Below are 16,002 nucleotides of genomic sequence, written 5' to 3' on the forward strand. Positions count from 1 at the left end.
ATTCATGAATGAAACGCCCGACTCGAGAAGTGTTACATGCATTGAGACAGCAGCCCAACTACATTTAAATAAAGTAATATCTACCCGTAAGGAAATACAGTGGTGATTTAAACACAGTTTTTAATGATTAAATGGTAAAAATTGTGTTACCAGTTCAAATTCACAGAAAAGAACCGACTTCAGGGAAATTCATTTTCATTTCTATAAATGAAAGGTTGGGAAAATATTGTTCATCAATGATACATGAGCAATATAACGTTCTGTTCCTCTATTCTACCCAAGAGATCATGTTAATCCTTTTGATTTATGCACAGTTCCTTAACTAATACTGTAACAAATGGTATTGACAGTTGAACTCACTTCTGGAAGAAATTCATTGTATTTGCAGCACCCGCAGTAAGAAATACCTTCACACTCCTGACAGCAGACCTAAGTAAAATTAAAGAGTTAAGAACAAAGGCTGTAGAAAAATCAGAAAGGCATAGCTGATTAGGAAGTGTGACTTGCTTATATGGGAGTAATTTTTGTATACATCTAAGGCAGTATAATGCACATACAAAAGGGAGGGGGGTGTCTTCAGTTTAAACACACGAATCTTCAATTCTTTGCTTCCCAATGCAGAGCTGCCTGAGCTACTGACCATCATACAGTGCTGGCTTTGAAAAGGCTGGCAAAGACCTGAATCAATTTAATCTTATTAAAATACAGAGTAGTTTAAAGATATTATCCCCAGTGGCTTACTGATGGCTCAATTGCTGCTACAATCTATGTAAAGGCTTCGAGTGATGAAACTCTATTAGTTCCTGCCTTGTCTCTCCTTTTCAAAACGGTTTCAGAGGTTACTGCTATCACTGGCTCATCAGTGCTCAAAGGAAATACTTTCAGAAGCAGAACTAGAAATGTCTCCTCTTGCATTACCAGTATGTAATTAGGGGAAAGCTGCATTCCTTTCAGCTGTACACACAGAGTCACACAAAGCGTTTTCTAGAAATGGACTCAACTAAGGTCAGACAACAGCAATCAGCAATAACTCACTCGGGAGCATTCAAAGGAATTAATACTGATTACAGGTTATTTAGCCATTCTTCTTATTAAAAAAAAAATAAAAAAATGAGAAAAACCCCCACTCTTGTTAAGAACAGAGCACCTGGCACGGCACAGCACTGCCAGCCTGCCACAAAGCGCCGGCGATTACACCCCTGCCGAGCGCGTGCAGCAAATCCACAGCATCAGCAATAGCTCAGGATGAGGCACCAGCCCAGAACCAAATTCATACCACTTAAATACCGACCTATGATTATTCTCAGGCAACAGCACCAAAAGCAGCCTAAGGTTTGATTACTAAATGAGCATTATGTCACGCAATTGCACGGCAATAATTATAATGGCCCTGAGCCGCCAGGGCTATGGCAACTTCCCGCTAAGCAACGTGCTTTAGGAAGAGAGAAAATATGGATTATGTTGTAAAAAATGAACTCCTCTCCTGCTTGGGGAGTGCAGGAGAGGGAGAGGTGCCTGTGCTATGCACTACAGCTACTGTTCACTAGGTCTGGCGACACTGAGCTCACACATGGTGGAAGCTCAGCAAGCACAATCAGAAGGGTAAATTGTCAGCTTTCATGATTTTGAAGTGTCTCCCAGGCAAACTACCTCGTAATGAAACCACACTCGCTCTCAGCTAAACTCATAGCCCCACACAATGGGACCACCAGCAGCTCCAACCCGTGGTAGAGGTTTGGCTTTTGAAAGGCATTTCTTCAGTTGTCTTTCAACAAGTGCTCAGTAATTTGTGTCCAAACCCCACTATTTATTAAAGTTGGTTCAGGAAGGAGGATTCAATGCCTGCTTCAAATCAGTCCCCCTAGAAATGGTCATTTTGGCTCATAATGAAAACAAAGGATTCCCAGCGCTGGGAAGGCATAGCTCAAGTCAGAATAATCACCTGTGAGGTGATGAAAGAACAGGAGTTTTTCTGAGAAAAGTGGGGGATTTGCAGTCCAGCACAGTCATCATCTCTCTGCTCCATGGAAAGCTTTTTAGTCTGCAAGGAGAGGAACAGCTCAGCATAAACAGTAAAACAAGGAGCAGGGGGATTGGAACAAGATGATCTTTAAGGTCCTTTCCAACCCAAACCATTCCATGATTCTATGATTCTATACTCGCTCCCAGCACATCATGACATTGTCTGGAAAACTTGCAGAGGAAGGTCCTGTTATAGAAAATGTTTATATTTTGGTGGATGGAAGAAAGAAAGTGTCAGCCACAGTGTTTACAAATAAAGAGTTGCCCAAAATATTTCACTCCTTCAGTTTTATTTTAAAAGGGCTGGGATGTTGCAGAGGGCATGTTGCTGTTTTTAAGGAATGTTACCTGTCCTGCAGAAATGCAAATGAAAATTTAAAAAGGGGGGGAGTGTGAAACAGTATTATCAGCCATCCATGGGATTTCTCACATCGATTTTCCTCAGAGCTCAATAGTCAGAGAGGGAACAAACATGGACAGAGAAACTGGGGAGATATTTTATCAGCAAAAGTAAGCACAAGCAGCATATGGTGGGGAATCAGATGGTCTGAGGTGTGAAAGATGTGTCTGTGAAGCTAAGGACATCTGTGCTGGGGTCCACTGACCAGCCTGCAGGATGTGACACTCCCAGGAGAGGGGGAATGGCAGGAAATTAAGCCCAGAGAGTTTCCTGGCTACACCACCATCACCTCCACACTCAGAGAATGACCTGAGCCAGATGTGGGCAGTCACCTTGGGATAACATCATGAGTTACCAGTGATACACAGTGGCAGGTAAAAGCAAAGCCATACCGGTGTCTTGTGAGATTTAAAAGAAAAAAAAAAAAAAAAGAGAGGGGTGGGGGGAAATAGAGATTAATTGTGCTTCAGGTGGAAATATGCTTTGTGGAACTTCAGTAAAAGGGGTCTTTCTGTATGAGGGCTGCACTCTGCTCATCTCCCCATATTCCAGAAGCCTTAGTGCATCTTCTTTGATGATTTTCATTTGCATCTCAAGGTCAGAGTTGGCCTGTTCAAGTCTCTGCTGCCCCACTCACCCACGGGGTAATTCTGCAGTTAGTGTTCTGACTGCTTTACAGTCCCTAATAAAATTTAGATCATTCCCTTCCTTACCTCTGTGACAACCTGGCAATCTTCAAAGGACTTTGCACAGTGTCATAGGACAGTTGCAGTGCCCAGCCAGACCTGGAGCTGGGATCACCCTCAGTGAGCTCAGCTGTGTGAGCAGCCCCCGATTATTCTTCCCCTCTGCTGCCGCCCAGGGATGACCCTGCACTCCTGACACTGCTTTTGCTACAGAGGAGTGTTTGAGAAAACAAGCTGTAAGGTGTCCCAGACCTCCCAGCTCTGGATCCCATGCCTTCCACAAAAATCTGGAATTTCCAGATGCGTTGTGACGCTGCTGCAACATCCTTTTGCAAGACAAGCGCCCAAACCCAGATCTGAGGCAGATCAAGGAATCTCCCTTGCACAGATGCCTCTTTCCAAACACCTAGTGCTATCGTCCAAGTCTTTCAACTGAGTCCAGCGTCCTCTTGGTGATTACCCAAGGCTTTGTTAGACATGCAAATGAGACACTCATCTCCGATCTCCTCAGATGAGGACTTCGTGATGCGCTGCTGCCTTACAGTGACAATGAGAGACTGTTTTTTCCTCGTGCTGGAGACTTGCTGAGTGTGCACAGGAGGGCAAGAGCTCAGAAACCAAGGTTTTGAGGAGCTGACAGCATTCCCAGGCGACAGCACACCAGTTTGCCTGTTCAGCGAAACCACCATGGAGAGCAGTGAGGAGTGGGCAGGCAGCCAGCAGAGCCTTCTGCGCTCGTCCTCACCTTCCTTTCATCCTGCAACCTCGCCTGCCCTCCTAAACAAAGCCATAGGCTTCAGTCTGAGGCTGGCTGCCTGTTTATTCATTATTCCCCTGGCCTCCAAAAGGAGCCTTCGGACACTGGTACAGCGCAGAGTAAGTGCAGTCACCATTTCAGAATCAGCATCTAACACACCCAGCAGTATCTCAAACACCGTATTCTCCCAATGCTTGTGCTAAGAACTAGTTTTCCAGCTAATTGCTGGGAAATGTTGGCATTTTGAAACGCGCTCCATAATGGATTATTGCAATCAAGTTATGGGCATGGCACTATTTAGCAGCATTTATCAGGTGTTGCAATTTCAAATAGGTTAAACATTATCAATGAATGAAGCAGGTTAGTTAATAGCCTGGACCCATTAAATAATCACTCTCTCTCTGTATTATTCATTCCCCTACACCAACATTTTGTGATTCTAAAACATTTTGTCAGGACAAAGGTATTCTGAAGGAATGGGAAAAGCAAGGATCAAGTGATAGAAGAGGGATAATAAGGAAAGAGTAAGAGCTCAGGGTAACTCAGGCAACTGGCAGCTCAAAGACTGCCAGGTCCATCCAGGAAGTCCATTTTTGCAAAACAGCTTCTGGGATAGTGTCTTCACAAGGGTAAACAGCGCTGGAGAATCCACTGACCTGCCAGAAGCCAAGGATATGCAGCTCTGGCCCAAGGTGATGAGAGCCTGAAATCCCAGTTCTTCTGCATGGGCAGCAAGAACCCAGCAGCTCATTTCAGCCCTCAACATGGCACAGCCTAGTCAGCACGGTGCTACACTATGTTATATGCCATGATATATTATCAGTGTGGACTAATAATCCCTGCTTGATGGCAGCTCTATCCTGCTCATTCCAGAGCCACCTTCAGCTCTCCAATGCACAGCATCACCTTGCTCCAAAAGACCATGACCAAAATGCCAACACTTACAGAGTCCAGGATGGGCTCCCCCCTCCTGAATTTGAGCATTATTTCCACATGCTGCTGTGTTTTGGTAAGCCATTCTGTTCACTTCCAGAAGGATCCCACGGGGTTCAGGAATTAGCCTGGGGCATGGGAAAGTTGAGCTTCATTCCTTGATCTGCCACAGAAACCCCAAGCGCCACTGGGCATATCACTCAGCACCTCCACTTGGGTCTCCTAACTGTAAAATAGGGATAGGAACCCTGTGAGGGTGTTGGCAAGGAGATAAAACGTATTACCATCTGGGAGGTGCTGTGATGCTGTGATAAGAGGGGCCATGCAAGAAACTTAGATAAACAGTTTTAATACTCTCAGATTTTTCGTGCTTTCTCTTCTGCAGCTGATGTACTCTGCGATTTCACACAGCCAGCCTGAGTCCTGTTTGCTCACAGCTTCCTGAGCATCAGAGGTTTCCAGTCCAAATCACAGTCCTTCCCTGGAATTGCAAAAGGTTGTGCTCTTCACAGTTTGCAGCCCGTGTTTTAAAGGGGATAAGCAGAAAACTCCATAGTGCTTCGACACCAGCGGACCTAAGGGTTTACACTTGGAGCACGAGAACATCTATTGTGTTGTTTCCCAGTGCAGTCCATTAACCACAACATTTACACTCGGAGCACACCACCAACTCAAGCCTTTTCCAAAAATGCTACATCTCTAGTGATTGCAAGCTCTAGTTTGCCCATCAGCACTCCAGCAGACTTTTTATGAGCATGACAGAGAATTAGAGATAAGTCAGTCCCCAAAAACTCGAGAAAAAGAAAGCAAGAAAGCCAGTCCTGTAAATACTTTCTAGGATCAGTGGTTTAAGCTCTCATAGACAGGGAAGAACTAGGAAATGACATGAAGTCACTGCAGGAAGATGTAAACAATCCATGAAAAAAACATTGCATTTCAAAAGATAGTGCACTTCTAAGGCCACAGCATTCTAAACAGAATTATCTGATGCCAGCACTGTTTATTTGGTGTCTGAGGTCTCACATGCAGGGGCAGCCATAGCTTATCAGAGAAGAGTTGTCACCCATTTAGAGAGAAGCTTTAAGCAAACAAATTATTTCACTCTGGAGATACCAACTACATGCGAGAATGGGGCTGACCATACTCATTTTCCACTAGGGAAAACAGTTACCAGCATCACCACCTCCTTCCTCGGGATTAACACCAATCAAACTGCCCAGGGAAGGAATGGGTGAGCCAAGCAGGAGCCCTGGCATCAGTATTCCAGTTGTATCCGATGCGCTAAACACTTAATAGATTGAACAACTTCAAAGCAACACATTACCTGGCTGAATTAACCCCCACTTGCAGCCTATTAGAGGATGCTTAGGAGACTTAAGAAGCGCTCAGGCACGTTCAGCAACACGGTTGTCACACGTGCCGGGGGTACACTGCCCAAAAATCCAGCAAGAAAACGGCGTGAATGATTTTCTCAGTGTCTGAAACGACTTCGCTGATGGGCCAGTGTCATCCTGCAGGTTCAGAGGACATCAAATACCCTTCTGGCCCTTTGAGAACGTGTAAATTACAGTTAAATAAGCCCTAGTAGCCTGATCCTTGACATTAACTACGGAATTGTGATGACATAGAAAGAGTCAACTCGTGTTGCTCAGCATTTACCGTGTGCCAGCCAGGAGCATGCTCAGATTATCCTGTCTGAGTAGTTACAAAAGCAGCAGAACTCGGGAGAAAAGGCTCCTGTGAAATTTGGCACCGTTCCAGCTCACCAGCTAAATGCTTCCATCTGATATTCAAAACAGGCAGGTGGAAAATTATCCAGAGACACATCATCATGTTCTGCCTGAACAAATGCATGAGGGACTCAAATACCACTTTGGACAGTAAGTCAATTTAAATCTGTTTTCCTATTGATCCTCCAGTTTTCCTGGAAGATGCACAGGCTGTTTTGCTGCGGAAAAGACCTGTGTGTCTAAGGATTTGGAGGGGGGTGTTAATTCAGGTTTTCCTGCTCACTCTGGGTTTTAATACTGGATTTTAAAGGAAGTCCAGCTTGCTTCACCATGTCAACCTGTCGTTCTATTCCACCTGGCCTCCTGTGCAAATAAAATCACCCAGTGGGTTTGTTAGGTCTGCTCACAGCAGCGTTATAACTAATTACCCACAGAAGCCATGACAATGCCAAGCAGAGCGTGTTCAGAACTGTGTCTCACCTGACATCCAAAAAATGGTCACACATCACAAACACTGATCCCCAAGGTCACCTCCTCTCATCAGCAAGGTGGCTTATGCTCAATACATCACATGTAGTTCTCACACAGTGTGTTCTCCAGGCTCAACACACCACCAGCCCCACAGGTTGCAAAGAGTCAGTGATCACGTCAGTGCTTCTGCCACTGCAATATCCAGTAGAAAGATGCATTAGGATTTATTGTAAACAAACAGGTTTTGGTACAAGGAGCCATATTTCAATTACTTAAGCCCTAATGCCAAACTTGCTCTCTTTCAGAAGCAAGATAATACAGCACTGACATAGTATATTATCCTTGCTTTTCAGTAGCCACAGATAAGTATCATTATGTCACTGTGAAAAAATGCACTCAATTATCCTACGTTGTTATTACTTAATCTGTGTTTCAAAAAAAGCTTTAGACTGAAAAGATGTTAGATAAAGGCTAAGTATTGCAGATAAAGGCATTGCTTCACTGAATATATGCTGTAAAAGCATGAGCTGTGGTTGAACACATTTAAATGAACCAGGCTCCTCTCAGCACGTTCCTGTGCTGGCAGAGTCACAGCCACGACCGGCTGCTTGCACAAGAAGGTGGTTGGAGCCCTAAGAGCAAAATGCAGAGGTAGGCTGGGGAAGGAACCTGCTCCATGAGGGAGAGAGCCTTTGCAGAGACTTCCATTACCCTCCCCAACTCATGGAGATTGGGTCTCTGCTAAGGTCTGTCCGGGCACCACACACATGACCAAGCTGCACATGGCACGACTGAAGGGGATGGTCCAGCCTGAGGCTTTCCCAAATGGGAAGAAGAGCTTTGTTCAGAGGAGTGTGCCCTCCAGACCCTCATTCTCCACACAGTCACCAGCAAGAGGCAGTGGGACTCTTACTTTGGATGCCCATGTTTGGATTACAGCTGCAACCCCGTGTCAGTGCTCTGCACTCTAATGGTCCCAGAAAACGTGTCTGGGACCCTGAACTGATGACAAATTGATTGAAACCAGATGCCGTGAAAAATGCCTTTTCCAAGTTCAATGGCACATGAGTGGTCTTAGCGTGCCCCCGGATAATCTGACTTCTGTGCCCCAGTCTGCTGCAATAAACTAATTGGGAGGTTAATATTTTGCCTCTGCGCTCTGAACTCCTCAGGGAAAGGAGCTTTTTAATTGCATACACAGCCCACGACCTGGTAGGCTCTAAATCTCACTGGATGATGTGCAAAGTTATAGTGGGATCTCAGCTGAACACCCTGAGCTCATGTTACTGTCTGGATTAGCAAAACTTCAGACTATTACATCGTCTGCAGTCTTCAGGCATTGCTGGGAGTTTGGTTTCCCCACTGAGCTAAGCTCTTTTTTGGCTTACAAAAAAGACAAGCAAAACACCGCAGGTACAAAAGCATGGAAGGAAAAGCAGCATCAAGCTCTTGTTTGGCCAAGCCAGCAGATGCACAGTGGCAATATTGGCTTTGTAGAATAACAGAGGTGGCCAGGGCCTGCATGCCCAGGTCTCACCACTTTGCAGACCTCATCATAATAAATATATTTACACTGGATACGCCTAATTAACACACCCTGCCAGCCCCAACCTTGCGCTCTTCAGCTGCACATGCAGAGCAAGAGCCCAATTTGGTCAGCTTGTGGTCCCCAAGGCAGATAAAAACGACCTCAAAAGCCAAGTTTGATCCGTGGACTGCTGTCAGATGGTCCCTGGGAAGATGATTGATCCTGTTTACCTTTGGCACAGCAAGGCATTTAACATCAAGTTGGGAGAAGCTTTGTAGTTGTTATTCTAATGGGCTTCAAGACGGAACTATTTGTTTTGGAGCGTGATAAAACTTTTCAGACCACTGGCTCCCCGGGCAAGGCTCCGAAAGTCTATCACACAACTAAATATGCTGTGCAGAGTATTACCAAGAAAACCTATCCCTGTTATATTTCCTTGTCAAAATTACAGAAAGCCCAACAAATCCTACAGCGTTCAGCTCACATCTTCTCGAAAAACCGGGGGAAGAAGCCTGCAGCAAAGGTTTGGAAGAGGAGAGGTTGAGAGCAGACTCTCCTGGTGACTAATGCAGCCGAGATAAGCATCTGGATGCTCGCTAAAACACACAGTATCACACGCAGATTAAAGGCTCCTTCCGAGATTTTGCAAGCAGCCAGTAACTCCTACCCAGCCATCTGCCCAGAAAGGGCCTCCGACTTGTCAACCAATCCATTTCCCCCAGTGCCACAGGCTGGGCGATACCGATCTCTGCTGTGTTTTCTTATGAGAGCTTTGATGTACGATCTCCTCCGCAGCGGCAGCCCCCTCTAGGGAACAAAGCCTGGCTCTAGCCAGGCTCCTCACCAGTTGTCCAGGTATTAGGTTCTTTTTTCCAGCTTCGGGGCAGCCCTATCACTAACCTTTTCCTCTGACCTTTTGCAGGGAACCTTCTGCTCGTGGCCATCTGTGTCTTCCCCCTTTTCCTTTAAAGCATTCACCTGAGCGTTTGCAGCAATTACACACACACTGGTTTGCATCAGTCACAAAAGCTGTAAGCCTCCAATTAACCACCTCATGCCTTTTAATGATACAACGCTAAACAAGGAAGAGAATTAGAGGGAACATCCTCAGAAGTGGTTTGCAGCAGGACAGAGCCGTCTTAATTATTGTTTGTATGAGGGTAGCACCTAGGAAACTCAGCTAGAGGCTGTGAAAACAAATAGAGAACTGGGGGAATTAATTTAACATGGAGAATTTATAGTCTATAGGACAAGACAGAGTAGGTGGATGAGGTGTAGCGTAATGAGGAGAACACAATGATTTTCTAAGGATCAGAATAACCTGTCAGCATCCTTTACTCATCCCTGCCAAGTTCCTGTATCCTCCCTCCTAGACACCACTTCAAGAGTGTGAATGCTGGCAGAGGGCTCAACAGCAAAGGCAAGAGCTTCTTTGACTCCCAGAAGACCCACGCTGCCAGCGCAGGGGAACGCGTTGTCTCTGTCTTCAAAAGATAGCTGGAGATACTGCACCTGCTCGGAAGGTTTCGGGCAAAACAGCATTTCAGAGGAATTCACCAATTCAGCAAAATCTCAGCAAGGTGAGTCAATTTTGCCCAGGTTCCCATGAAACTCTCACAGGGCTCCAAACATCAGAAACCTGCTGAGTTTCCTGCCTGGTCACCCATCTGGTTCCTCCACCGTTCAGGTTTCCAGGGCCCTGGGGCAGCCTGCTGCCAAACAGGCTGCTTAGCAAGAGGGGATTTCACTGCTCCCACACCTCTCAGTTTGGGGTATGCCACGTGTTGGACCATCTCAGGGAGGAAACACCAGAGCATCCACAGATGGAGAGCCCATGAAACCCAGTGAAGTGCTCCAGAGACCAGCCCTTGAGACAACCCACAGCGCGAGCTGCTGCACTAATTCCCTTTTGCAGAATTTCTACCTGGTTGTGTTCTGCTCCACTTTGGCAGGAATGCAGCCTAATTTAATCAAGATTAAACTTTTTCCCAAAACAGAATCTTTTTTTTAAGACCATTCCTAGCAGACGCCCTCGCAGGACAGCTGTAGCCAGTTCCCTCTCAACAGCACATCAGTCCAGTTCCAGCTGCTCTCAAGTCAGGAGCAGAGAGTTGTATGTCCTGTACAGCCCACCACAAACACTGCAGGGATACACAAATCAGCCAAATCTACACTGTCTGGTCTGGAAGACAGCTTGTATGAACTCTCTTACAGTCTCAGGAGCTCCTCTTGGGAGGAGAACAAGGTAAAGTCTCTGTATTTACCCATCAGCTACTAGCAGAAATATTTGATCTGCCTGAGGACTGCACAGCTGATCTTGTGAGTGACTACAGCATCATGGGCTGACCCCAGGGCTAGGAACAGTTCATCAGACTCACAGACAAAGGAAATGGGGGGAAAAGAGGAGATTCACGTGGAAAAAATCACTTCCTTAAATGACATTTATTCTACAATTTGCTAGAAAATATAGGGGACAGATTTTGGAAAGACTGAGATGAGGCAATACCAAGACAAAAGAGACTGAAGGATACTTAAGGTGTACGAGACATTTTTTGTTCTGCTTCATGTAGCACTGGACATTTCTCACTGTCCATGGACCAAATGACAGCAGCAGCAGCCACTGTGCACAGACACCTCTGTTTACCCTGTTCAGCCACCAACAGGCTCCACTGGGAGCCTAAATTTATTTATACTATGAGAAACATGTTTCCAGAAGTCTGCTGTTCCCAAGACATACCCACAATGTGTTGAGCAAGCACCAAGGCTTCTCCTTGGGATGCAGCCGGACGTGCTGTGAAAGCTGAGAGCTCCCAAGCACACCGTGGGGAAGTTCTCCTGAGAAACATCTGTGGGAGACACTGACACCAGCTGAAAGGTTATGTGGGGCTTGAGCAACAAACCATCTGTCAAGATCTGCTTATTAGGATGTTTACTTACAAAATTGGCCTTTTCATCGGTGCACCAGGAGCAGTTTCTGGAAGCAGCCCTGACCACCAAGGAAACGGTCTAAGAATCCATCAACAGGAACAGGAGTGGATCCAGCAACCAGAGGAATCAGTTTCTAGCACAGGGACCAGCTGCACTTTGTCCATTTTGCCATCTCTCCTAACTTAGATCAGTAAATTATTTTGGTTTTTAGATCAATATCAGTGAGGGGAGGGTCCTCTGGAAGGACAAAGGGCCTTTTGTTTCTCCCTTCCCCATGCAAGTGCATTGAGTCTCTGCTACACAGTAGGGATGATGATCTATTATTTTCACTTTTGTTGTTTCCTGTCTGTATCATGATGTTTGTGGTTGAGTAGTTAATAAAGGGTGGAAACCCAACAGAACGAAAAGCCAGTTCTCCACTGCCTTTTTTTTTTAATACGAAATTATTTGTTTATTTCATATTTTTGTGATGGATCCACAACTTTTACTTAGGCCAAAGACATAAGTGCTGTGCTCTGAAGTCATGAGGAGCACCCCCACAGCCAGATGACTTCAGGTGAGAGTCAACAGGACAGAGGACGAAAGTCAGAAAATCTTGTTTTAGTGGCAAAGATGAGGGAAGGGAGGAAGGCTCAGAGAGCCCACATTGCTCATGAGCCCAAGCAACCTACTCAGGGAGATGGTGGGCATCTGCAATGGGCCCAGAGGAAAACATGCTCTGAATCAAATGTCAGTGGTTGAGCAACAAAAGCCTCTCTCAGGGCTAAGACCATCCTTCAAAGGCAGCAAGTCTTACCATAGATCAACACAGGAAAAAGAAAGCAGCAGGGACCACAGCAGAGATCCCTATCTCCATGGCAGGGAAGGGGAGGGGAAAGAAAGGGAGCTTGTCATTCAACAGCAATAATAAACACTTCTGAGTGTGCTTCCTCCTCTCCCTGCAGGAGCATCTTCACCCTAAGCACTGATGGGCTTCAGGTGGGATCAGTCAGATCCAAACCTCTTAGTGCTGATATCCCTGTCAGAAAAACATCTTGGGGTAGCTGTGGATGGTGCAGATACAGAGCTGTTTCAGGGTATCCCACGGTGCTGAAGACAGTGATGTGTTACCTCAGCGTGTTTGTTGTTCCATACAAACCACTCAGAAGACACCTGTAAAAAATGAGTATGTTGCAGATGAGAAGAGGATCATATCTCTTCCTTTCAAGCAATTCACCATCAAGGAAAACACTACTGTGAAGTGTTTGACAGGAGAAACAAGCCAGAGCTTCACTTTCATTCAGCTCTTTGGCTTTAATACCAAGCCACAATTTATCTCATGAAGGAGAAAAAAAAAGCAGTAAAGGAAACACTAACCAGGGTGAACACGCTGCCTGCTGTGGCCTGGAGGCAGGAAGGTGGCTTCAGCAAAGGCAGGGGTCAGGATACCCAGGTCAATGGCTACCACTGGCTTTGACCTCACTGCCCACAGGTGGGATGGCTGCTCGCCTGACACAGCCAAGAGCTGCTCCTGTGGCTGGTGCTGTGGCCTTTGCAAGCTGCTCCAACAGGATTTACAGACTGCTCTCTTATCAAACCTGATGGATTCCCTCTCCCACTCCTTTCCCAGCCCTTGCCCTGCACTGGGAGATACAGAACATGATCCAGCACTGAGGGCTGACCTTATGTCTAGAAAGAAAAGGACATCACCGTGATCCTGCTTTCCAAGACTCTGGATTTTTAGCAAACTCCTACTCTTTCCTGAGTTCACCTTCCCGAGAGGAGAGCAACTTCAGGAAATCATGTCAGTCAGGAGTCCAGGAAAGAAAACTGTAATGTGATATAGGTCTAACCCACAGAAACGCTGGGAACGTCTCCTTTTACAGAGGGCCCTTCCAAAAGGAAACCGACCCACTGTAAATAACGTGTCTGGGAAGAGAAGACAAACCTTTAACCATTCCCTTGCCTCTACTGCTTGCTCAAACTGCAGCTTTCCTTGAAGTGAGGCAAAGTTACCCTCTCTGCACTTCCCAGCTCTATCCTCGGGCTCTGTGTAGCTCAGAGATCCCACTGTTTTGCTAATCCCACTGCCTGAAACTGGGATTAAAGTAAAATTAGCCAGGCAGATGAATGAGTGGTGCTGCAGACCCTACAGATTTGGTGCTTGTGCCTAACCCTTCCTGCCTGCCTCATTTTCCCAAATCTACCTGGGCATCCAAGGGAAGGGAGCGAATATAGAAAGGGTCATTCTGTCTCTTCCCGAGTGTCATTCCCAGGGCTTACACAAAGTCCTGCTACTGATACAGAGCACAAAGCACATTCACTCATGTATCTAAAGTGTTTTTAGCTCAGTGGCCTCAAATACAACAATTAACAAATGCATTTCTTCCTTTAAAAGCACTCCTTGCTATTACTACTTAAATCATGGACTTGAGGTGCTGCTTCTCCCAAATTCAGATTAAGAGTTTGAATCGAATTTCACCATACAGGGTCTGGCTCTTAAGGGAGAGCAGGGAGTTCCTTCCAGCATTAGCCAAGAGGAGTCACTGGAACAGCTTGTACAAACACACACAGGACACTTGCAAAGCTTAGAGACCTTGAGCATTCCTGAGCATGTGTTTAATTCACCCCAAACACGACACACTCAAATCGTGGACTGAAATGCTTCACTGGGTAAGAATGGGCTTAATCACGTGCTTAAACACTTACTGCATGAGCACTTCAGAGATTAAGATTGATTAGGTCCTTCCCCTACCTGTACCTCATGCCTCCTTTCCTCATGAAAATCTCATTTCTGAAGGCTCAAGGCTCACAAGGAGATATAGGGAATTATTTTTCAACAGGCTGCAAGTTTTTCAGCTTCCTGCCCTTGACCACAGAAGACTTGACATTTTTGGGGGGATAAAACAATTTTCTTACAAAGCCTGACGACATGAAACCCATCATGAGGTCAGAGTCTAAATCATAGAGGTTTTCCTTTAGTATAGTCACAAAAGTCTTAGTTCCCAGGACTTACGACTCCCTTAAAAAGAACAAAAGCCAGATTTTCAGAGCTTGGCTCAGTGAAATGAAGGTATTAATGTTAATATACTTTATTGATCTTAAAGGAATACACATGGAAACAAAGGCCATTAATTGAGAGAAAGGCTCTGTTTACATTAGAGGTCACCCAGCACAAAAGGAGCAGATCCAAAGAGAGTTCCCCACAAGTACAATATACACAGTTCGAGTGTTTACTTTAGCCTAGACTAAGTCTGGTCCCCAGTGTCATTTGGACCAGACTTGCCCATATTTTTTGACTGGAAGCTATTCCAGGGAGCCATCACTGGGTCAGATCCCCATGTCCCTGATCGGGTAGAAACACATTTGCTGTGTCCCTGGAGTGGACCACCTGGGTCAGTGTTCTCAAGGCATCTACCAAGTGTGCCCCAAAACTGCTCTGCTGTCCAAACCAGCACTCACCAAGTGGAGATGACCATGGGACTCACTCCCAGATTGCTCTTTTGCTCCAAGCCAAAGCACCAATGGAGACACAGTCAGATGGAGAGAAACACTCTCCAAGGATAGCAAAGTCCCAAGGCAAGGAGCAGTGGAGGCATTCTTGGCTCTAGGATGGTTCATTTGGTTTGGAGGTCACCAACTCTTCCTAGAGTTTATAAGCAACTGTAGGGTGTGAAATTGCTGCCCAACAGTGACTCCCATGGTAGACTAATGTATGGACTGAAGTCATGAGGAACATCTATGGGCTGTGTCCATAATGGTGTTGGTAGGACAGGGAATGATGTTCACCATAACAGAGGACTTCAGCACAGGCTGCCCATGCGAAAGGGTGGATGAAATTGTGCCACAGGACGAGAGTGACGAGAAACACATGCCCACAGTCTGAACAAACACGTGTCAGCCAAGCGTGGAAAGTGAATTTCTTTGCAAAGCAATGCAAAACTTGCCTTCAGCAGCACTTGGGAGGGCAAAAGACTAATAAAGAGTGAGGAAATTCAGTTGCATAGACAACCCCCATCAGCTACTCCAAGATCATAGGAGCAGAGGAAATGGTCTGCTGTGTCAACAGGATGGTGCATCTCTTCCAGCTAATGGTAGTTCAACAACAACAGGGAAAGACAATCTTGAGTGGGAGCACACAAGCCTGGCCACTATTTGCAGTCCATTCACCTCACACTCTTCCTGGCATCCACAATCATTGACTGGGGATGGTAGAGCACACCCATCCCTACGTTCTCTAACACCTTTGAACTTGCTGATATTACATCTCTCTCACTATTTCCTGTGGTAGCAGATTCCCTGCTGCGTAAAAAAGCACTTTCTAGTATCCCTTTTAAACAGATTCCCCACTGGTTTCTATATCTCCCCTCATTCCAGCACTGTGAGAATTTTTAACCTCTAAGGCCACTTGAAGAATCATGGAACAGTTAAGGCTGGAAAAGACCTCTAAGATCACTGAGTCCAACTGTTACCCCAGCACCATCATGTTCACCACTAAACCAAGTCCTCAAGCACCACATCCACATATTTCTGGAACACTTCTAGGGACGGCGATTCCACCACTTCCC

Source organism: Manacus vitellinus, unplaced genomic scaffold (genome assembly GCF_001715985.3).
Source record: "Manacus vitellinus isolate BGI_N305 unplaced genomic scaffold, ASM171598v3 scaffold_6_pilon, whole genome shotgun sequence".
Lineage (NCBI taxonomy): Eukaryota > Metazoa > Chordata > Aves > Passeriformes > Pipridae > Manacus > Manacus vitellinus.